The sequence below is a fragment of the Geospiza fortis genome, unplaced genomic scaffold (genome assembly GCF_000277835.1).
Source record: "Geospiza fortis unplaced genomic scaffold, GeoFor_1.0 scaffold129, whole genome shotgun sequence".
NCBI classification, from domain to species: Eukaryota; Metazoa; Chordata; class Aves; order Passeriformes; family Thraupidae; genus Geospiza; species Geospiza fortis.
In genome coordinates this window covers 835650-860241 of record NW_005054522.1, presented here as the reverse complement: position 1 = coordinate 860241, position 24592 = coordinate 835650, and the positions used below count along the sequence as shown (strand labels likewise).

At 40.6% G+C, this 24592-nt stretch overlaps 1 long non-coding RNA gene across 1 annotated transcript in view; it reads right to left on the bottom strand.

The window, feature by feature from the left end:
* LOC102039626 overlaps positions 1-22919 on the bottom strand; it is a 79112-nt gene extending 56193 nt beyond the window's left edge. The window contains exon 1 of the long non-coding RNA XR_265492.2: positions 22653-22919. This is a non-coding gene — a long non-coding RNA (uncharacterized LOC102039626). The remainder of the gene's footprint in view (positions 1-22652) is intronic.
* Between the last annotated feature and the right edge of the window lie 1673 nt (positions 22920-24592).

Sequence of the window (24592 nt, the reverse complement as noted above, 5' to 3'; positions counted from 1 at the left end):
GGTTGTTCCTTATGTCTTCTCTGTGCTTTGTACTCAAATCTATAGAAACAGAAAAATTATATCCATACCTTACTGGGAATTGAAGCAAAAGAAGAGCAAGCAACGAGAAAAACAAACAGAAAAATCTAAGTAGAGCTATGAGAGTATTGTCCTGAAAAAGAATGCTCTGATGCTACATTCTCTGTTTAACCACATAATTAGCAAACTTCCAGCAGAAGTAGCAAAAAAGAATTCCTCATTCCCTTACTAGGCTAAGTAGCGACCTGGAAGAACTACTCAAACCTCCATGAAGAAGAACTGGATTGTTCCAGATAATGGAATAACTAAATAACTGGGGACAGGGACAGAGTGGAAAATGAAGCCCAGAACATCTCATCGCTCAAGGTCAGTGCAGTTCTTGTTCTGCTGAAAATGGTAATTTGCAAGGGGGAAAAAAAAAAAGAAAAAAAAAAGAGAGATGGAAAGAGGAGGACACCAGTCAGAAAGAATCCGGACTCTGGCTACAGTTTGCTGCCAGGAAGGGATAACAAAGCAACAAGTAAATGCCAGCGTGGATTTGTCAAACTGCTTCCCTTCCTTTTCCAAGAAGTTAGAAAGCTCCAGGATATAGAAATAATTCAGTGATCACCAGGATCACCTGAGCATGGCCACTTTTATGCCATGTCATTCTCCCAAAACAATAAAGGATCATGTATTTGGAAAATAAAACTTAATTTTTCTCATGTGATCACCAGGTCTTAGCACATGGCATCCAACCTTCAGCCCCAGCAGAACCCCAACACATGCAGAAAGAAGCTGAGCATCTCATTAATTCATCAGACAACTATGCACAATAAGTGTTTTCTTAATCCTAAATTCTAAAATCTCAATATGAAATAAATACATGTATCATTAGGGGGTATGAAATCATCAACTCATTTATAAGGGGCACAGTCAAACTTGAAGCTATTTAATTTAGCAGAACAATAGAGCTTTACAAAGTGTGTTTTTGACTAATGACCTGGACACTATTTTTGTTATTTCTGCCTCTAAAATGCACAGCCAATATTTGTGGTTTTTTTTTTAAAACAAGGCATTTCTTTCTTAAAACATTGTTGTGCAGGAAAAAAACCAATCAAAAAATTGAACTCAGAGTACAATCAAATATACAAAGGAAAACCACACGAGTACAGATTTCATCATACTCCTCCAGATTTTAAATAGATCAACATATTTTGGAGATGGGTGTGATTTTATGCGAGCTGTGCCCCTTTAAAATTGGCAACTACATTTAATTCAGTGCTGCCTTATTCCAAGTTCCAAACTCCAGTTGAAAATAGATCTCACAATGGAATCCTACAGCTGAATATACTCTGGGAGAAAATTAATACTTTAATTTATTCCAAATTCATTTGCATGACAGTATATCATTAGTATATACAAAAAAAATATGTATTATACCAACAGAGGAAAAATTCTGTGCAAACAGTGAAAGAAACTCACATCCCACCAGTGAGATGAGCTTGAAACTTGAAGCAACAAAGCTGTTTTATGTCTCTGAGAAACAAACACATAAGAAAAATACCAAAAAGAGCTGTTAATAGTCTAGATTGTCATTTAAAAAAATACTGTATGACCTTAAAAAAACCACAAAGCAAATGTGATTTCTTGCATGTCAGTTATCTCCTAAATAGCTGAAAAGAGCCACATGGACAATCAAGTGCAGACTAAAAATAACTCATGTAACCCAACTCACCTACAAACCAAGTTTTCCTACCTCACTGATTAACCAGTTGAAGAGGAAAGAAAACACATACTCACTTTGTAGGTCCATCAACCTTGTTGTCCTGGAAACAACTCTTCTCGAAGTACTTAACTGCCAAAACATCTTCTGCTACTACTTTTTGGGGTTTTTTTCTTCCCCTACTCCCCTCTCTGCAGTGCTCTCAATGTTTGATAAGCAGCCAGCACCAAACCTAACCCATCAAATGGCACAGAGATTGGATCTCCTGCTCTTCAAAGGAAATACAAAATTCCATTTGAGTATGCAGCACATAGGGAACGCCAGGTTTGCACAACGGCTATGGAATGGAGTGTGTCATTTTGTTGTTGTTATTTCTGTTAAAATGTCCTATTAAGTGAACCTTCCATTTTAGGAAATGACCTCAAGTTGTGCCAGGGGAGGTTAACATTAGATATTAGAAAGAATTTGTTCATGGGAAGAGTGGTCAAGTACTGGAACAGGCTGCCCAAGGCAGTGGCGGAGGCACTATCCTAAAAGTGTTCAAAAAAAAAAAGGATATAGCAATTGAGGACATCATGTGGTGGTGAACATGGTAGTGCTGGTAAGCTGGTGGTTGGATTTAAGTGACCTTAGAGGTCTTTTCCAACCCAAAGAACTCCATAATTCCATACAAATCAGCAAACCTACAGGGTGAACTCAGCCTTCCTTGCTCACGTGCCCAAGTACCTGGGGTGAAAGTCCTTTCTCTCCCACTCTGTGGGAGTGCAACAAGGCCATAAACCACAAAAAAATTATCTTCTTTAGGTTTTATGGTTACTGTCTGTGTTTAGAAGGGAACAGTACTTTCTCACCCAGGTCCTGGCAATTTCTGCCACATTGCTGGCCACGAATTCAAAAAATGCTTCCATGTCCCAGTACTGGAAACATTTGTGCCCTCCCTTTCTTGGTTTAGAATTCTTTTTTGAAAAAGGTCTGTGTGAAACAGCAGGTTTGTTTCAGACCACAACTTTACTCTCCACACTTCTCCATACACTGCTCTTTTTGCTATGCATCCTGCTTGTGTCAGATGCATCAATTTGGCCTTACCTAAATTGTCCAATCCACTGCACAGAAATATACTTTAACTTAAACACTTATAAATTCCTTATTTCTAAACTACCAGTGTTTTAAAAAATTTGGCATCCAAGCCTCTCAGTCAGCCTGCCCACACACACTGCCCACACCTGTTTCTCCAGTAAAATGCCAGAGTCTGCACTGGTCTCAGATGGGAAAAATCACAATTCAATGTTTTCAAAAGAAACCTGTTAATTACCAAAATTATTCCCACAGCAAGTCCAAAGGGATTTTGGTTCCTTCAGAAGATCCATGATTAAACATAGTTACACTCAGCAGTTTTATTCAGTGTGGTATCTCTGATTTATTATCTTCACTCTGCTAAGGAGACCTGCGTTTTCCCTCGACTTCTTCCAATTTCCAATGTATTCACAAGGGTTTTTTCATGTTCTTTAGCAATGCTGGTTATCCATCTTTCTGTACCTTAGAATTTCATATAAACCTTATCTAATTGTTACCCAGAGAAGCTGTGGCTGCCCCTGGATCCCTTGAAGTGCCCATGGCCAGGCTGGAGAGGGCTTGGAGCAACCTGGGATAGTGGAAGGTGTCCCTGCCCATGGAAGAGGGGTGGATCAAGATGGTTGTTAAGGTCTCTTCCAACCAAACCATTCTGAGCTTCTAATATGCTTTTACAATGATTGTAAATTGTATCCCTGTATCTGCTTTTCCAATGACTTATCTTTAATATAGCAATGTGACTCACAGCTTTGTTTTCCCTTTTCTCTTGTCATTTTATTCTAGACATTGTAAACCTTCAAACCTCTGTATTTCTAAGCATCTTCTGGAGAGATCACAGAATCATGAATGGACTGGGTTGGAAGGGACCTCCAAGATCCTTCATTTCTTACCCCTGCCATGGGGAGGGACACTTTCCACTAGACCAGGACCTTCCCCTAGACTGGGTCACATGTTTAGCTGGCAAAATTAGCTGAAATCCCAATTAATCAGGATCTCTGGAGTCACTACCAATACACAACTATCACTAAGAGATCCAAAATCTCAACCTCACAGTCTTGAGCTGCCCTACAAAATGCCACAGTTAGGGATTAAAATTTCTCATCTCCTCCACTACAAACCCAGCTGCCTCAGCAGCATTTTACTGCACAGGCTCAATAAACATTCCATATGTCACCATGAACATCCACAGAAATCTCTCTTAACACGTCAAAGATCCAGGGATTTTCAGCATCCCGTCCCTCGTACCATGCACGAGAAAACTCAACAGCAGAGACAGAGAGAAGGAAGGTATTTGGAAACTTGGTACATATGAGCAAATTTAAGATTATGAAAATTGTGGTGCCTTACAGTAGCAGCGCTGTTACACGCGCTACAAACACTGAATTTTGTCAAACTATTTCCAGTAAATGCATTTTTTTTCCCCACCTCAGCATGAGAAATTCCCAATGCATAGTATAAATCGTTATGCTCTGCACTTTCTAGCTCAAATGAGGACCAGGTTTTACCAGCCAGCTTTTAGGAGTGTTCAGACCCTCCCTCTCTGGTACAGAAGCACACTGATCTCAGGCTGGAAAAACATATCTTATATTGATTTTTTCCTTCTTATTTCAGGCAAAAATTCCAAACCAAAGCAAAGCTTTTGCCTTCTGCTGCCAGTGAATACCAGTTGCTGCACAAGTAAAACAGAAAAAGGCTGAAGTTATTTTAAAACAGCTACTTTTCTCTACTTAAGTGTTTAGTTTTCAGTAGTTGACTATGTTACGGGTGGGAAATTAATGCCCAAAGTGATGCAAACACCAATAGCCCTGAGTAGGGCAGTGGCAACAAGTCAATGAAAAAAACTTACAGGGTAATGTAAAAATATAGTATGGAGAGTTGAACAGCATTATTAACTGGGGAGAAAAACCCATAAAGCAAACACAACAAAACAAAATCCTCTGATGATTCTTTTCAGTCTCAGGCAGTATTGCTACAAAATACCTAATCAAGGTGACACAAAGAACTTCTAAACCATTTATTAATTACTTGAGGCTATTTTTCATTTTACTGCTTCACTGCAATTTCCATTAGCATGGGAAATGGTACCATTTTTTTTCCAAAGAGATATTTCCAGTGAAGTCAGTGTGGATTCAACAAGACCAGGACCATCATATAAATAGAAATCAGAAAATAGTATTTCCATAGGAAACCACTCAGATTTATTGGATTAACAGGCACTTACAAGTGACTCACGCTGACACAGCCTATAGTAATCCAATCTGTTTGAGATAAGAATAAATTCAAAGGAAACTTTAAATTTAGAAAAATCACCTCTGTGGCTGCACACATAGTTGGCTTTATTACACAAAATCACATTAAGTGTTCTCTCCAAATGGGAGGACAAATAAATTAAAAGCTAAATTCTAGCAATTTTTTTTCCATGAGTGCGGCATGTCCTTAACAGCAGTAGCTGCCACACTGAGCATAATTAGAGAGGGGTAAGAGAGGCCTGTGTGGAAGTGCCTTGTGGAACACAGCAGTTTTCCTGTCCTACAATCCCACAGGAATAGCCTGTGCTAAAGGAGTGGGAAGAAGAAGAGCCACCAAGCCACCTCACTTTGTCTCAGGAGAATTAAGGCAGGTTGTTAAACCTACAGTGGAAACCATCATTTCTCCTGCATGTACATTGGTTTTCCTTTCTGTCTGGGATTTCTTGGGGAACTCTGACTTATCTCTAGGGGATGTTACTAAACAAACACTGAGGTGTTCTGGCTCAGCACACTGAAGCATCAATGCTTTCCTGGAACCCTGAAGGATGCATTCACAGCTCTCACACCTCCTTTAAAACATGCACCAAGCAGGGAGCTGGGATGGAGCTTATTTCTATAAATACTCCTCTGCAGCAAATTAAAGAATTTTTACCTCTTGATATTGCCATGAATAGCAACAGTCTGGAAAAAAAAAGTCTTATTAAGTATTACAGAGTCATAGAATGGCTTGGGTTGGAAAGGACTTTCAAGAATATCTAGTTCAGACTCCCTGCAATGGACAAGGACACCTTCCACTATCCCAGGTTGCTCCAAGCCTTGCTCAGCCTGGACTTGGGTTCTTCCAGGGATGGGGCAGCCACAGCTTCTCTGGACAACCTGTGCCACGGCCTCAGCATCCTCAGAGGGAAGAATTTCTTGCTAATATCCCATCTAAACCTGCCTTCTTTTCATATGTAAAGAAAAAAGCCAATATTAGGAAAGGCGTCACTGCCCAGAGCAAGGGGTCATGCACTGAGGACTGGACTTTTATCTTTATCATCAATTACTGTAAGATATAATGAAATACCATCAGTGTGTAAGGATATTTGAAAACCATGAGATAGTTGAAAGCCATGTATGCTCTGCCATCTACAAAGCAAAGACACTTCTCTGTATGCAGGGATGTAAATCACTGAGCACACAGATGAAAACTCATTTGTAACAACCAGCTGCACACTACTGAGGCCAACAAAATCTTATCAAATGCAGACTTCAAGGCTGAAGTGACTTATTTAGAGAACTGCTGTGCTGCTCTCACCTGCAGTACCCAGTTAAGTTAGATCAAGGACAACAGCACATACCAACTACATCATAAGCAGGAGGCTTTAATTTTTTATGCACGCTTTCCTTCAGGCATACACACCCACTCTCAGCAACTTCCCATTAATGGCCATTCTAGAATCCTGAAAAGCAGTATGTTATAGCCTTGGGCTAACTAAATTAGAGTGAGCTATGCTGAAGCTGCAATCACAGTGAAAACCTGCTGTATGACTTTTACCACAATAAAGATACTCCCTCCGAGAGTCTCTTCACAGTGTAATGCTTTCAAAAAAACCTCACCATAGCCTGCACCTCCTGTGAATTTGGTCATGACAGCCTGGAGCCTTGCCCAAGGACACTCAGAAAAAAGATCAAAAATTAATCAGTAGTCAAAAAACATTGATTATACCCAAGATTTTTAATGTGCTTCAAGTGGGGATGTGGATCTTGGCTTGAAGGAGTGCAGAACAGATGAGAACTCAAATGGCAAAGTGCAAGGGGACAAGGCACAATTTGTTCTGATTGAAAGACAAGGTTAAAAATCTCATTTTCTGTCACAATGAATTGGGTTTTCAAAGTGAGACCTCCCTGCCCTTGTGCTTTTTTCAGATTTGACTTCTGGAGAAGTTCTAGCCTTTACATTACAGTAAAATGCTGTAAAATTTTCAAATAGATAGATTTTGTGCTAACCCTAATTCATAATCATTCTGGCCTTGCAACCGTGGTGTGAAATTCACTGAGCTAGACAGCTGGGAAGGGGGGGGTGTGAAGAGTGGGGGTGGTGTTGTGTTTTTTTATTATTATTGCACTTCTGGTGTTCAACCCTTCTACTCTATACAAAATCCATATTCAGAAGTCTGGGAGCATGAAGATGCTTTTACGTACAAGGATTTGGTCAGGCTCTGAAAGCATCTGCACCTTCTTTTGCAATGAATGAATCTCTCTTCAAATTTACTTTGGTGACCAAAATATGTGTTTCTAGCTTGTAGTCCTGACTTACGTAAAAAGTGGTGCTGCTCAGAAAATCCTTTTGTCCATAAAAATCATTTTTATCCCTTCAAAACCCTCTAAAGGACACCTACTGAGAAATGCTTTCCAATGAAACATGAAGAAAACTGCCTGAGCTCACAGTGCTGGTACAAAACTAAACTTTAAATGAAGTTCTAGGAAAGAACCACCAGCTTTTCATGTAAACTTGTGGTGAGTTTTCACTGAAGCCCTCAATGCTGCCAACCCATGGCTAAATGTCATACTTCATTTCCTATCCTAAATCAGCCATAACAGGAAGATGGTTTTGCTCTGTCATTTTCAGACCTCATTAAAAGCCAGCACTAAGCATAATTCTGGATAGTGGAACTTGGCTGCGGACTGAAAAAAAAAATCCCCAACATTTAGACAATCTAAGAAATTCAGCCTTTTTTTTTTTTTTCTACTGAAATGGGCCTTGGGAACAGCTCTTCACCAAAGACATGGTTTTGTTTTTCCACATGCTCTTGATACATGCTGGATCAACATCATGAGGTGTGCAAATTTAAAGAGAATTACTTAGGTTGGAAAACCCCTCTAAGATCACAGAGTCCAACCATTTACCCAGCACTGCCATGGCCATCATTAAACCATGTCCCCAAGTGCCACATCTTTTAAATCCCTCCAGGGACAGCAAGGGACAGACAGGGACTGCACCACTGCCATGGGCAGCCTGTGACAGGGCCTGACAACCCTTCTGGTGAAGAAATTTTTACTAAAATCCTGCTGCAACTTGACGCCATTTCCTCCCATCCTATCACCAGAAAAACAAGCACAAGCTACCTACAGCTGCTTTGTAACACAAGCACATCACGAAGTCAAACTCTCACTCCATTTCTTATGCAACTATCAGTCAACTTTTAATTATTTCCCCCCTGCCAAAAATCTTCTGTTCTTAACAATTCCCTAAAGGCCACTTAAGGCACACCAAGAACTATGAAAAGCAACACTGGGCTGTTTCATGGATCATCTCCCAAGGTATCATCTCCAAAGCACACAACATCAGTGTATTTCTGCCTCTGCAATACTGTCTTTAGGCAGCTACAAGTTGTCTCAGCGAGAAAACATTATCTTGTGCGCGTCCTATTAAAAAAAAATTAATCTGTTCAACACCTGATGATTCACTCACCCACATGTTAGAAGTCCACACAAAAATGACTCATTCTGTCCGTAAGAAAATTCACCTGGGATACCCAAGTCCTCTCATCTTTTCCAGAACTGGTAACTGCTTTTTCTTGCAAAGGATGGTGGCTTCCCCATGACAGCAGTGGGTGACATGAAGGACAAACAGACATGGGACTGGGCCCTGGGAATTTTATAAACCATCTACTGTGGGGGTCCCAGTGTCATTGGTTTTTCTGGGTCTGGATTGAAGGCACTTGAGGCAGTAATTTGTGTTCAGACTCAAGTGTTTATTATTTCTTATCAGTAAAACAGTCTCACTGCTGTGAGGTCTGCAACTCTTCATTAGAAGGCACAAAATGGCCAACAATCTCTTGTTACAAGGTCTTTTAAGACTGAACTATCCAATTAAGAACTGACACCTGGATAATTTTCCCTTTTAACCCAATAACTGATCCCAAAGAGCTGCAATGGGGACTTTTCTGCCCAATTGCAAAATGCCACCCAAACCCATGGAGAAGAAGGAAAAAGAAGCATGAAGAAGAAACCCAGGACAACCCCCTGTTCCCTCCATCTTGCTTCCATCCACAAAAAAAAATCCCAAAAATACTAAAAATCCCAATACTCTCTATAATCTATTTCACACTTTTGTGGATTCCGGTCTATCTTGAAGTTTTGGAAACTTTCTCCATGAGTAAGGGTCAAAGTCAGTGCTCCCTGGGGGTCAGGGCACCGCAGAGCAGACAGAGAAATATTCCTGGTGCCCTGGGTTTCCACAACCTACATAATAATAATAAAAACACTTGAAAGTTAAATCCTAACAAATCATTGTCACCCAGATTTGAAGGAGTTCAGGCTACTCCTCCATGACCTGGACACTTTCTCCCAGAAAAGGGCTGAATCACTCTGGTAGGGACAGCCAGTGCAGGGCAAATCCACATTTTGGATTTGCTTGGCTGATGACATCAGATTTGTTGTGCTCGTGCAACAAATCAAGCTGAGTTCTAGGCTAGAACTTCATGTCCAGTTCTGATACCCACGCTGAGGAGACGCCAAGGGATTGGCAAGAGTTCAGGGAAGAGTTTGGAAAATAACGGGTCTGGCTGGGATACAGACTCTGTGACGCCAGGCCCAACGTCTCCTGCATGAGGGAGACGAGTCCCTGACCTTGTTTTCATAGGTACTTTGTGAATATGACAAGTAACAAACAGCCCGTCCATCCTTGGAGAGAAAGGCACAGCAAGATATTACAGCTGGAAGGGAAACAAGCTTGGATTGGAAGTAACTTCTTGCTTTTTAGCAACAGCCGTGCTAAATATTTAGCATTCATTGGTGTTTTAGGGTGGCAGAGCTTCTAAGAGCACTCCAAGATGCACTTCTGAGGAAAAGTTCTTCTCTTCTTTCGCAGAGAACCACACAGGCTTGATACAGAGACATGAAGCTAAAAATTCCATGGAATCACAGAATAATTTGGGATGTACGGGACCCCGAAAACCATCAAATTCCAACCCCCTGCCATGGGCAAGGACACCTTCCACTATTCCAGGCTGCTCCAAGCCCCATCCTACATGCTCTTGAAAAATTCCAGGGGTGAGACAGCCACAGTTTCTCTGGGAAACCTGTACCAGGGCCTCCCTATCCTCATAGCCAAGAATTTCTGCCTAATATCCAATCTAAACCTACTCTCCTTCAGCTTTAATCCATTCCCTTGTCCTAATACTGCTTGCCTTTTACTAAAAAATAAAAATCCTGAAGTTAGTATTGAAGTTAATTTTTGTTTTTAATTTTATTGTTACTGCTATGTAATGCCTACTGCTTCATGCTGTCTCAAGACCAACTGTGCTCCCTTGCCTTGAAAGAAGCATTTTATAGATTGTTTTCCTTCTTGGTAAATCTATCTGCAAAAATACAGGCATGGAAAATACCTGATTTGCTATTTTCCTTGCACCTCGTTACCTCAGGAAGTAACATGGAAAATAAAGAGAGAAAAAAAAAAGAGAATGTGTGACCTTAATCTGGAGGAAAGTAAATGGTAACTCTGATTGTGTATTATTAGAATATGATGAGAATTTATGCAAGTGGACACTGGTTTAGCCAGAAAAGCACTTAACAGAAGTGACTAAAGACATGCTTGCTGCTTGCATGACACAGGTCTCTCTTTCCAGCCCTTCTATCATCCAAACACATTTTACTGCCACCCCTTCTGCAACTCCTGAACCTGAATTTTTGACTGAAGTTTAGACAGTACTTGGAGGCACCAAAGTGCACAGCACAGCCAGTTCAGTAATCCAGGAAAAGATAAGACTTTCAGATGTACCTGTTCTACCAACACCTTGCATTCCACGAGAAGAGAGGAAGAAAGAGAACAAACTGGCCAATGCCACAAATGCGCCCTGAGAAATGAAAAACACAAAAAGAAATAATCTAATGAGGAAGATCATTTCCTGACACAAGAAATAAAGTATATAGATTCTGAACTCCTGCTTATTTCTAATTCTGTAAGTCAAAAAAAAAAAAAAAAATTAAACTGAGTAATGCATAACTGACTCATTTTTAATTCTGAGTCATCCCAAATCAGTGGATTCCTGTGTCAGACTATCTGTGCCCCCAAGAAGGTAATGGAATAGAGCAATTTCTAATCCACTTAAGAATCAGGAAATTCACACAGCAGGTGTGAACACTGACAAACCACTATTTTCACTTTATACTGAAAAAAAAGAATTCAATCAAGCCCTCTCTATGGAATATAACAAGAGTTCTGAAGAGAGTGGATAAGATAAGCCAGGCTGTTTTACACAAAAAAAAAGTAGGGCAAGTCCTTTCCTGGCTTGTCCCACTAGAATTACAGACCTTGAACTTGGAGAAAACAAATAAAAAACCTCTTGACAGCAGTAAGAGATCAGGGCAACCTCCTTCCCACTGCCCTGTGCTGGGGGCTGCACACACAAACCACATCCTGAACAGCACCAGCTCTGCTCCTGATGCCACCAGGCAGCAGCTCCTCACCTTCCAATGCATCCCAATTTAATATTCTGCACAAGCAAACACACTGGGTTTATGTAATAACTGCCAGTGTGTCACTCACTCCGTGGGATTTGGAGTTTTAACTCCTTAAGGATGCAATCCTAGAAAAAAATTAATGCATTCCAGGAGCTTGGAATACTCGTATTTCTGGGGAATTCATCACAGAAGTATTTAGCACAGTGGTTTTAAATCTTCTAATTTTACGAGGAGATTCGAACTGCTCAGCATTTTTCTGAAAATTCTTGTTCCCAGAATTACCAAGTTACATAAGAATCTCATATGCCAATAATGAAACATTTTCTAGTCTCCAAGGTAGCACAGAAATGCCAGAAATTTGTCTGACATTCCTCCCCCTTCCAAAAAAAACCCAGCAGGCACGTAAAAAGAACTCAAAGTGTTATTTATAAATTCTCATTAATTATCAATTATTGAAATACTAGTAGCCCAATTGTTCCTGAATACTTGGTTGAGGAATGTTGTTGATAATTTCCATGCATTTCTGTCAGGTCTTCTTTATCCAGGGAAAGAAAGAGAAGAAAGAAAAAAAAAAGGAGAAGAAAGAGGAGAAGAGAAGAGAAGAGAAGAGAAGAGAAGAGAAGAGAAGAGAAGAGAAGAGAAGAGAAGAGAAGAGAAGAGAAGAGAAGAGAAGAGAAGAGAAGAGAAGAGAAGAGAAGAGAAGAGAAGAGAAGAGAAGAGAAGAGAAGAGAAGAGAAGAGAAGAGAAGAGAAGAGAAGAGAAGAGAAGAGAAGAGAAGAGAAGAGAAGAGAAGAGAAGAGAAGAGAAGAGAAGAGCTGGTTTGCATCACAGTTTTCCAGCCTTTTTAAGATTGCAAGTACCTGATGTTTTTATTAAAGTAAGTATCTATGGCTTTAATAAAACACATGAATTAAACTAAGATGTTTCCTCCCAGTATCATGGTATCAACCACTATGGGATCAGCATTTGGAATAAAATCAGCAGGAGCACTTCCCCATCAATGACAGCAATATACAGCCCTGTTAATTTATTGCTCATTATTATTCATCATTATTCTGTCTCAAAACAACTTTCAGCAGAGGACTAGCAGGGAAACTTTGCATTTTTCCTTAGCAAGTATCTATGTAAAACAAAAATGAAGCATCTAAACTATCTGCTCCCAATTACAAAGGCTGTTTATATGGTCCACAAATTCTCCTACAGCACAAAAGTAGATTTTAAAAGATTAACACACACATTAAAAAGTCCAAATCCTAGCTAACACTTAAATATTAGTGTCTTAAAGCTATTTTAAGTAAAGAGCAGCAGCAGAGATGAGTGTGGAGCTATGGCTACAGTTCTGGAAGCTACCAAATATCTGATTAATCCCATGGAAAAAAAGGATAGCTGGATGTCCAGGGAAGTCTCCAAGCTTTTTGAGGTGCTTACAAAATTTCTCTTTTCTCTTTATTTGCTATGTGTGGCATCACATCACCTGTGCCTGCCCCTAGATTAAGACAAGAAAATTGGAAAAATTCCTTCTCACTCCCTCTTAACCTCTTCATCCTCGTTTCAGACCCAAAGCCTCCAAAATGTTTTGCACAGGCATGTTGTAAAACTAACTTTAGGTGTTTAGTAGAGTGACAAAGGGAACCATTGTGGATCCCTCTGCAGAACTAACGCCTCAAACTGCAGTTCTGCTCATTTGTATTTTAATCCAGCTCGTGTGCTGGTATTCCAGTAGCATATGGCAGTGTGTATTTCAGTTGGAAGAGCTTCAAGGAGGAGCAGCAGCATCATTCTAAAAAACTGCTTATATACCAAATGAAGTTGGTTTTTTTAAGTGAGTTTCACTTAAATCTTTAGGATGCTCACGCTCTTCTACCAACAAAAAAACCCCTCCACATCCAGAACCAAGTTTCCTTTGCCCAATTATCTTTAGACTGTTACAGGCTTTTTATGGCAGAACACCAAGAAATAACAACTATGAAGGAAGCGCAAGTTCCCTCTTTAGAACCACGATGATAAAAAGGAGATAAGATCTTACTATTTGTTGTTTGGAATTATTCCAGCAATTAGGAGACTCTGGATAAAGTTCGTCTCACTTTAAAAATCAGACAGGCAGGTGAGATTAATCTTAATCCAGTGGGATAACATAGATGTCACTTTTCAGAATGCTGGTTAGGTGAAACCCTCAGTTGCAGGGGAAAACAGAGCTCTGAAAACCTGCAGAAGAGATGGTATTTGCATCACAGATCTGAGCAGGAGTCACCATAAACCAGCCACATGTTGTCCCACTGCCAACACCTCAGCAGAGTCTGAAATCCCACGTCCAGCGCCTAAAATAGACAACACCAGAAACATCATTCCTGAAATAACCTGAGGACCTTACAGAAGGGGAAAATAGACAACTTGAAGGAAACAAACTCTCTCAGTAAACACCAAGGTGATTATTCACTGATTGCAGAGGCTTTTTCAGCTCTGGATACCAACAAAATCTTACCAGTGATTTCAGTCAGATTTCTGCCTGAGCAAGGACTGTGGGGTCTTTCCCTTGAGAAGTGCTCAACAAGTAACTACAAACTGCTGTATCTAAAGAAGGTGAAACATCCCCCTGCATATTGTACACAAACCTCACTTCAAACCAGTTATCCCAAGTACTCCATACAGCCCCATCTGCGAAGCAGACAATTCCTCCAGTGAGTATTGTCCCAAACCACAAGAATTTTGTGTTAATTTTCCTTAATTCTTGGCAGACATTAACTGAAAACACCCCTCTCTGTCCTGACACCATCCCTGAACATTTGCATTCAATCCACACTTATTTGATGGGAACAAATAAACTCCGAGCTCTCAGCATCCTTCAGAACTCCAGAAAATACTGTCTTTCCCCAAATTAACACAACAAAGAGATTAGCAAATGCCACTGCTGAAGCAAACACCTGCTCTAAGGTTTGGTAGGCAGAAGAGTTTTTCAAACCTGTTAGACACTGAGATCAGCTAACACTCAGCTGGAAGAAACCCCAGCCCTACATTATGTAATCTACGTAGTTTTTAGACCAGTCTGCATTCTTGCAGAGCCCAAAAGTGAGGAAGCTACAGACAGAACAAAAGAGAACAGAAAAAGTTCATCAACCCAGAGGCTGCTGAGGAGCCTGTATTTGCACACTGAGGCAGGACTGCCCACTCACCCACACAAACCAGAGCCCTGAAATCTTGTAATAACCAGGGTAAAGCACCACAAAATTTCCAGCGAGTCAGATCAGTCCTTTATTTGGATGAACAACCACTAACAACTAATAATTTAAAAGACCTGCTTCAGGGTTGGGTTTGGGTTTTCCTTTTCTTGGTAGCGTGTGAATAAGTCCAGACACAAACTCATCTTAAAAACTCAGAAACAGCTCAACTGATGCTGCCACTGACCCTACGGAACGAACAGAAAGTCACAAATTCACAATTGTGAACAGAAAAACACAAATTCACAATATGTGAACAGAAAAACACAAATTCAGTCTGACCTTTAAAGACAGATTAATCTCACCCAGTTTCTGCTGTTGAGTATGCTGGGGTTTTTCCTCATTTCACAGAACTACAGAATGGTTTCAGTAAGAAGAGAACTTAAAGCCCATCCAGTCCCACCTCCTGCCATGGGCAGAGACACCTTCTACTGTTCCAAGCTGGACACTCCAGGGATGGGGCAGCCACAGCTTCTCTGTGTGACCTGTGCCAGGGCCTCACCACCCTCACAGTAAAGAATTTATTCCCAATATCTCATCTAAAACTACCATCTTTCAGTTTGAAGCATTCCCCCTTTTCCTGTCACCCCATGCTTTTGTAAATAATCTCTGAAATGGAATATATACTGCTAGAAATACAGCCTCTGAGTACATCTCTAAGTTGCAAACTTTTCACTTATTTATAAAAGAATGAATAAAACCAGGTGAAACTATCAAGCACCCAAGTCAAACCAAGCTGTTCCTTGCAATCAACATTATTTTGTAACATCTTTGTATGTGATTTAAAATTCCACTCATATTTTATATTTTTAGGTCACCCACAGACCTGTAACTTCTTTCCACCCAAAGAGACTTTGCAAGCCTTCTCCTTGCTTTTAATCAAGCATCAAATTGCTCTTTCTTAACCATAATGACTGAAAAAACTCCCTAAAAGTGAAAACATTGGCCAGTTCAGAACACTGAAATACCAGAGTAGGATTTATTTCACTCCATTTCAAATACCTGCACTGGGTCTCTGAGGATTCTGGGCGTCTAAATCCCTCCCTACAGCTCAGGGAATGCAGGAAGCAGCTCATCTGACCACACAGAGATGGTGACAGAAAGATGAACCAAACTGCTCATTCCACTTCACTGGCAGGGGCAGCATCCTTCAATTATTCCAGCAAGATGAGAGCCACAACAATGAGAAAATTTTCTGGTAAAAACTTTCTCGCGTCATTTTGTCTGACAAGAGCATCTCAAAGTGCATGGAAGTCCATGAAGCTCAAAACCTCTCCCTTCCAACAAAAGCACAATAAAAAAGACAAAAAACCAAGTTCAGCAGCACAGAGAGACTTCCCAGCTCCAGACAATGCTCCATGCCTGGAAGTTTCCAAAGCCAGGCTGAACAGGGATTGGAGCAACCTGGGATAGTGGAAAGTGTCCCTGCCCACGTCACGGGGTGGAACTGGATTGTCTTTAATGTCTCTTCCAACTCAAACCATTCTGTGGTTCTGAAATTTCCCAGCCCCGTGAAGGTACCTGACAGTCATCAGCATCAAACATCATCTCTTGAAATTAAAGTGGCCAAACTGTAGGATTTTGGAGGTGGATAAATTCTCAGTGTAGTCCCTGTAATGTAAACACTGCATTTTTAGACACCATTAATTAGCACTCCTTCAAACAACTCCAAAAACCCACATCAGAGGCAGAACTTGACCCTGTCCTGACCTGCATACAGGATCTTCACTGCTGAAGAGTGGCTGCATTACTGATTACAAAGCACTCAAGTTCAGTACTTGAAACAGTAGTTTTCTCTATTTTTAGCTGTGCAACTAAAAAAAAAAATCCCTGCTTGAGCATGAGGGTTGGACCAGTTGAGCTTAGTCAGGTCCTCCAGAAGCTCAGGCATTCTGTGATGAAAAAACAAGGAAACTGCTATACCAAAAAAACCTAAAATGAACAGGCAAAAAAAGGGGAAAGTATTAAGGGCAAAGTATTATGGGGTCTTTAATATATTAAGGGTATTAATATGGTAAAGACCCCATACTGCATATAGAAGAATAGAGTAAGTGTAACTTAAAACAAAATAAAGAACAATATTAAGAAAGCGTTCAAAAGCATGTCCTTCAAAAAGAGAAGTCATACTGTGATTCCAGGAAAAAAAAAAAGACTTTAATGAATTTAATGCAAAATTTTAAGCTGAAAAAAATACTGAGAACTGATGTGTCAAGAGGAAATTTTATCAAATGCACCAGAAGGGTGAAGCTTATGAGAAAGCCTGCTAGGCCAGTAGGTGACAGAAGATAAAAGGCTTGACAGGACAAAGCTGTGGGGAAGGGGAAAAAACCTCAGAAATGCTTCTTTGCCACATGAAAACCCAGAGGAACTCAGTGCTCAGGACAGAGCAGTTCAGGGAACTTCCAGCTCTGGCGCCTGCCTGCAGAGAGGAGCAGGAAAGAGGATCCCGTGCGGGAAGTTGAGCATTGCTCCCTGCCAAAGCCTACCAGGAATTACACAGCCAGGAGCACGTGGACACAGCCAGATTTCTAAGGAAACCAAATTATTAAAAACACCAACTGATGGACTGCAGTCTGCAGGTCACAGATAGGAGGGCTCTGAAAGGGCTCTGTGGATATTGGGAGTCCCTAAAAATTATCAACTTCTCCACAAGATCTTGAAGAAAACTCTGCTGTAGAGCAGAAAGGAGGAAGGGTCTTATTAATCAACAGTTCATTTACATGCAGAGAACAGAAACCCTTATACACACACATAAAATCAGACTCCTGCACAGGTCTGGAGCTAGACCTCTCTCATTTAACTGAACAATAAATTATGCTGGAAAGGACACACTGTGAGGTCACAGGTCTATTACAGATAAACCAGTAAATGCATCAAAGCAGTTATGCTCAGTCTTTTCTTCCAGCTAGTTATTATACAGCGTGACTGGAAGAGAAAACAGAAGATGAAATTCAAGTAGGTTAATTCTAAGGCCCTGTATATAGAAAAAAGCAGCCAACTGCACACTGAAAATGAGGGGTTCTAAATTAGTTTTTTTCCTGATTAGGAGAGACCTTGAAGTCACTGCAGATAGCTTTGTGGAAATACAATTTTCACAGTGGTTGACAAGAGGAGCAGTGAAAAAGCAAACAGAATTTCAGGAGTAATTAGGAATGAACAGAGGTGGTAAGAGGAAGCAGCAGTGGGACACTGGAACACTGCACTCCTCATGTCCTCCACTCTCTACTTCCCTAAGCTGCAGCTGCAGGACACCATTGGAAAAATTATTTCATGCTACAGATCCTTCAAATCTGGCCCAGTTTTACAAATATTAGATGTTTGCTATGTTAAGGTTGAAAAACAAGAGCAAGCAGCAGTTCTACTGCTCAGGCAATTTCCTACACCTAATCATCTAAAACAAGTGCATTTTTATGAATGTGGAGATTGATTCTGTTACCTAATTTCCCTTATTCAGTATTTTCTGGCAATGCAGAGAGTGACAAACCAGCAGGCTCCAACCAAGTTGGTTTTGAGACTAAAAACTCAGAAGATGAAAAATGCTGTGAACAAAGCAGGTGTGGACTTTTAAACATTAAACATCATCCTCAGTCATCCAAAAAGGTGAATGCCTTGCCCACCCCGTATTTCAAAGGTGAAATTACAAATAGGCAGCACTGGAATACTCTGCCCAGAGAAGTGGTGGAGTCAAAAAATGCATGGATATGGCACTTGAGGATATGGTTTAGTGGTGAATAAATATGGTGGTACTTCAGGGCAGAACTTCGTGATCTTAGAGGTCTTTTCCAACCTTAACAATTCTGTGATGAACAATGACATTGTATCTTAAATATTATTATCTATTCCTACAAAGTTATTTACAGTGACTCCACATTTACAAGTGTAGCAAAACAGGACAGGGATTTTACCACAAATTCAGCTGTGCTACGGACAGAAGTGGGCAAACCCACCCTGCTTTTGGCAGGACTTGGTGCCATTTCAGCTCTTCTTTCCACAGGGATCTGAGCTGGGATCTGTTCCCAGCACTGTTCAATGAATTCATAAATGACATGAAAAGGGCTCAACAGGGAGATGACAACATCTGCTGATGATAGTAAAGTTATTCACAGTAGCAAAGGCAGTAAATAAGTAGGAAAAACCAAAAAGAAATGCGTGCAGATAACTCACAGGACATTAAAATCTTGAAATGAAATTCAGGAGTGAAATTAATGAGGACTCTCAATGAAATGAAGTGTGAAGTAGGATGAGTGGAGGTGGGGCAAGTGGCCCTATTTCATGTATATAGGTCAGCAGGCTCTGAACTGACTCAACACTTGCAGCAAGCTGAGCTCTAGAAAATTATGGTTGTAATAGAAATAGTTATGTATGAATTACTTAAGCCTTTTCTAGTGCAAGAAGTGGATTTTAAATGGAGTTCAGGCTCCAAAGTTAACAAAAGAAGATGGTTCCTCACTGAACAGGCTGATGTGTTAGTTAGGCTGGAGAACCACAGAGCTTTACACTCCCCAGTACTTCTCACTAATGAATTCCAAAAGACAAATCCAGTAAACACTGCAAAAAAAAAACCTCCAAAAAACATCCAGCTCAGTCCATCCCTGTCCTACAGATGCCTGGACAGTGAAGGGTGTGCAGAAGGAGGATCCTGTTCCCATTCTTTTGCTGTGCTCCTCCATAACCCACCTGTGGCCACTGCTGGAGACAACACTGCTCTAGGTCAGTAAATGACAAGAGCTGCTTCTCTCCTCCTAGCTTCAGTACCTTTCTGCAATTGCCAGGTTTTTTTATTCTTTTTTATTCTATTCTAGACTTTCTGTGTTGTCTATCAGGCAAAATCATCAGAACTATGATGGAAAAGCATATCCAAAAAACCCAGCAGGAGCAGCTGGAGGGGTGAAAGGGATCAGGTGCCTAAGCACAAAGTCTGTCACCCTGTAGATAATTCTGTTTGCATTAAAGCTGCAATGCAGCTCCCCATGAAACATCCACCCACCAAAGTGCAGCAAAACAGTTCCCTCCTTCTCAAATGGAAATCAAGCCTAAGTAAAAGGGTCCATTCATTATTTGAGTTCCCTTTTCCACAAAGGTGACTTGAGCTTATGGCTCTTTCCCTGAATTTCCCCTACATTTCCACTTTTGTTAGAAGGAAAAACTCCCTTTCAAAAATCACCTGGATTTCCAAGCAACAAGATGAAAAGTCCTACCTATTCCAGGAAACAGTCCCAATTCATTTAACAAAATTAATGGGTATTTTAATGACACTTTTAGACTACCACACTGTAACTGACTCTTGATACAGTTGACCTGATGGTATAAAAATAGGAAAATATTAACCATTGTATCAAAATAATCTTTGAAAGAGTTACTATATCACTATTTCCCTTTTTTTTTCTTCTCAAAAAATACACCAAGTTACTCCAATATGGAGCAAAACAAATCTTCCACAGAAAGAGAATTCCAAATAAAATTTTACTTTTCTGGGTGCATATAGCACTAATTCTACAAAGCTACAGAAACAGCTTCTATGTCAACAGGTACTGCATCACTTTAAGAGATTAAAATTACTGAACAAATCACTGCCTCTAACCACCTACTCCCTCCCTTCAGTCTTGTAAAACTTCCCAGGGATAAAGACTGTTAGAAGGTAACCTACATAAAAAACACCAGAAATCAATTTTGCCTGTTACTGTATTTTCTTTCACACAGCACAGCTGCCTAAATTTAGCATGGCTGTTTTTATTTCTCTTACAAAATATGTTAACAAACTCTGTGGGACTCTTCACTATCCATGACACTGAAGCACAGGCTTGCAGCTGAAGGCTGGGAAAACTGACAGGGTCAAATATCCGAGTTGGGAAGAGAAAGATGGTTAAGGGGATTGTATCAGTGATCAAGTGCAACTCCACTCAGCTCTGGAAAGTCTGGAATAGGAATGGAATACGGAGAAGCAAGCATAGATGAATTAATTTTATATATAAATATATCTAATTGCACACTTGAAGTTCCTGGAAGGTTTGCCACCTGGGCTAAATCATCTCAATCCAGGCAGAACCACCCATGGAAAAGATGGATTAATTTCTACAGGCACCTTTTTAGAGACAAGTCATCCCCTTCAAGGGGGTCTGGAACAGGAACTGTCAGGAAGCTGCTCCCTATGGCTTCAGCAGCACCTGGACATCTAAGCTTCATGAGAAAAACCTCACCCACAGCACTGGAGGTAAAATAGAAAAACTGAGGTATTTGTATGTGTTTGGGATGTTTTGTAGAAGCATCCAAGCTGAAACTCCTCTGTGTACACTCCTGGAAATCCTGCATTACTGTATCTGATTGCTACTACATCAGGCATCCACAAATACACTCATGTGCTCTTTCACAAGTACCCAATTCCATCTCTGAGAGTTACTGATGCTGCTTGGAAAGATCAAGGATCTGGATCCACACACACCAACTACCTTCATTCTACCTACAGAGTGTCTCAATTCTGCATCCTCCTCACTGTGCCTGGTGCATTTTGCCAGCACACTCCTTCCACATGTGAGAACAGCATTTGCCTGAAAAACCCACTTCCCTCAGCTCCATACCAAAAGGAATTAACAGGCTGTAGAATTACTACAGAAAGAAAACCATTCTGGCATTTAAGATGTGATGACAACCAACCAATGGACAGGAAATCAAGCATCAGGGTTGGAAAACTGCAGCTGTACTCAGTTGGTACCTGCAAATATTTGCTGTTGAAATTAGGTAACATCCGTAAAAGTGAGAGTCATTACTGGATATATTCTATTTGTATTCCCTCAGATCTCAGAGCTGCCACCACACAATTCTTATTTCTTCTTGGACCCACCATATCTAAAAAACAATGATCTTCTTGTGCTGTGGAAAGGGATGGAATGTGAAATCCCATCCACATCCCAACAGAATCCCACAAACATTTTGGCAGGAAAAAATTATTATGTAAAGCCCAGATGGCATCCCAAATATTTCTACTTCAAATTTTAGGACTCTTTTTTTTTTTTTTCCTTAAAATAAATTACACAAAAGCATCATGCCTAAAATTAACTGTACAAGAGCATCAGACAAGGTAACCAGACTTAACTGAGCAGTTATTTGGACTATGGGAAGAATGGGAATGTGGTTTTTCTCCATTTAACTCCATTGTCAGAAATGAGTAATATTTTTCTATTCAACTATATTTGAATGACTGGCAGAGAAGGAAGATATAACGAGCAAATACATCCAGTAACATATAATACTTGAGAAGAACTTTTCCAGTGATCTGAAGTCTAACACCTCTGCCATCAACTTCTGAAGCAACGTTTCAAACTTTCAGAACTGAATTTACCATTTTTTTCTTATTCTGACAGGCTTCTTTTGCTTAATATTTGTTTTTTCCCCACTGTGCAATTTCAGCTCTGAATCTGGGAATATGTGACTTCAAAATGGTTTTAGCTGCTGCTTCACTGAAGCAGCTAAACCTGATTATCAGTTTGGTTCAGCATGGACTTAGGCACTGCCCACCCTTTAAGCTCTGGGATGAAGATCAAGCCTTGATTCCGACTGTCATTTTGCAGTGAGCCCACTCCTAGATTCCTTTTATATCTATCACTGCACTGAATGCCAAAGAAATCTCAGTGTACTTGGCATGAAGGCTGCACTTCCTATATTTATGCTCCAACTAATGTATGCTCCATTTTAGTCCTTCCCAGCTTAAAATCATCCGAGGGAAGACGGCATAAAGTGCAAACCACTCCATGCAACTGTTTTACTGATACAAAATGCTGATCACTGCCTTCCCATCACCACCTTTCTCGTGCATTTTCCATTTAAACCTACCCAAAATATTAACCCAGAAGGAACCATGGTCATTTCTGTACATCATACAGCCATGTCAGGCTTGTTGCTCCACCTCAAAACTTGCCAGAAAAATAAACCATTACTTTTTAATTGTACTACCTTAACTTTGCTGGCAGAAGCACGTTTTGATTCTTCAAGACGTGAAGAAAGTGAAACGCTCTCTCCAGGCAAGAATTCCTTATATCTGGCACGCTAACACTTCATCCTTTTTAATTATTCCACAGGTGGTTGCCTTGGAAACTGCCAAGTAGCTCTTGGATATGAGGGACCCAGCATGAGACAGTGACAAGCCTTTGTAGCCACAGCATTCGGATCCACGTTGGCTGCAGCAGCAGCAGGAGGACGTGGAACAGCCACAGAAAACCTGGAAGAGACGGTTAAAATTAACAGGCATTAATTACATTGCTCAGCCCTTCAAGCAGAAAATAGAAGGAATGCTGATAGCCCCTGAAGAGTGGATAAAAATCACATTTTAGAGGCATCTGCTCCTGCAGCTCCCCAGCACAGCTCCCCAGATTTCACCTTCGGAGGACGGCACTGAAATGGAGATGCCGGCGGAGCTCACGAGCTCAGCCCTCAAGATCCAGCAAGACGAGATTATTTTCCCCCTCAGCTTCCAAAGAGACCTTCCTGAGTGTCTGGTCCAACTGCCTGAAATTCAGTGCTATTGTTTTGCTTTGAATAAAAATAGAGTGACTATAAATAGCTGCCATTGCGAATGCTGATTCACTGTATTCCGTATCATACAGCAAATTGCTCCCAACTTCACTCAGCCTGAAAAACTAGGAAAATTCTCTTTACTTAAAACACAGCTAGAAGCCCAGCAAAGCATCCAGTTCTGCATTCATGTCACTGGTCTGAAAGTACAAAAGATTTTCCTTTTCGCTCTCTGATGTCTCATCATTTCAAAAGCTGTTACTTTGCACATAAATATATAAATAAAACCACCAAAAACCCAACCAAAGCAAAACCTTATTATGCTTTCTGCTACTGGTCAAAACCATAAATTTCAATTTTTCAAAAATATTTTTTGTTTCCCCATTTTCACTTTTTAAACAAAAAAAAGGTTAACACAAGACTTTAAAAAAATCATTTTCATTACAACTATCCATGATGGAAATGGTCACTCCTGCAGTCAGAGGCCTCCCTCTCTTTACTGATATGATCAGTATGTCCAAGTCAGTGACTTCTGGAGACCTCACTTATACATAAGTGCTTGGATTTGTGCTATCACAAATTGCCTGGCAGCACCTCAAGAGTAAGAGGTGGATTTGCTTCCACCCATCCATGATGAGACACCCAGAAGACACAAGAGTATGTTTGTTAATTCCAGAGCTGAGTTTTACTAGAACCAACTAGATTAAATATACATTTACTGCACAGAAAAAAAACTACAGTGAAATAAGAGAAATGAAACAGTTTCTGAATGATCTCCTCAGGGCTCACTTTGCCCTTCCAGGGCAGGTCCTTCTCTCTTTCTTGCCTTTTTCAGTCACTTGCTTGATTAAAAATTAGAATCTGAAACCATCTTCTTTCTCTCTGTCACTGAATCGCACCAAGAACAAAGCACATCCTGGTGGGTTCCAGAGTTTTCCCTTTCTTGCTTCCCTCTCCACACCTCTTCCAGTCACCTCATCTTCCCATTTATGAACAAGGTTTCTGAAAAATGACATGACAGAACCAGGCATTTTCTTTCCCTTGTTCCCAGCAGTTCCAGAAGTGAGACCTGTTTAATCCTGTCTGGATTCAATTTAGGATGAACACGAGTTTCCCCAGTTCCCTCATCCCAGCCTAGGGCACACTTATCATCCAGCCATCCACCTCCATACTTTGGGAGGGGAAATATGCCTCCTTTTCAGCCCATCAGGTTTGGTTTGTTAAGCATCTTTTGGGGTTTCTTCCTTGCAGAAGTGGCATTCTAAAGCACTGTGGAAAATCCAGAGCATTTTCTCTGTTCTCCTCTTCCTAGTGACAGCTATAACCTCCTGCATGTCCTGCTAGTGCGGGAGAAAACCTCTCCTCTGCCCCAGTTCCCTCAA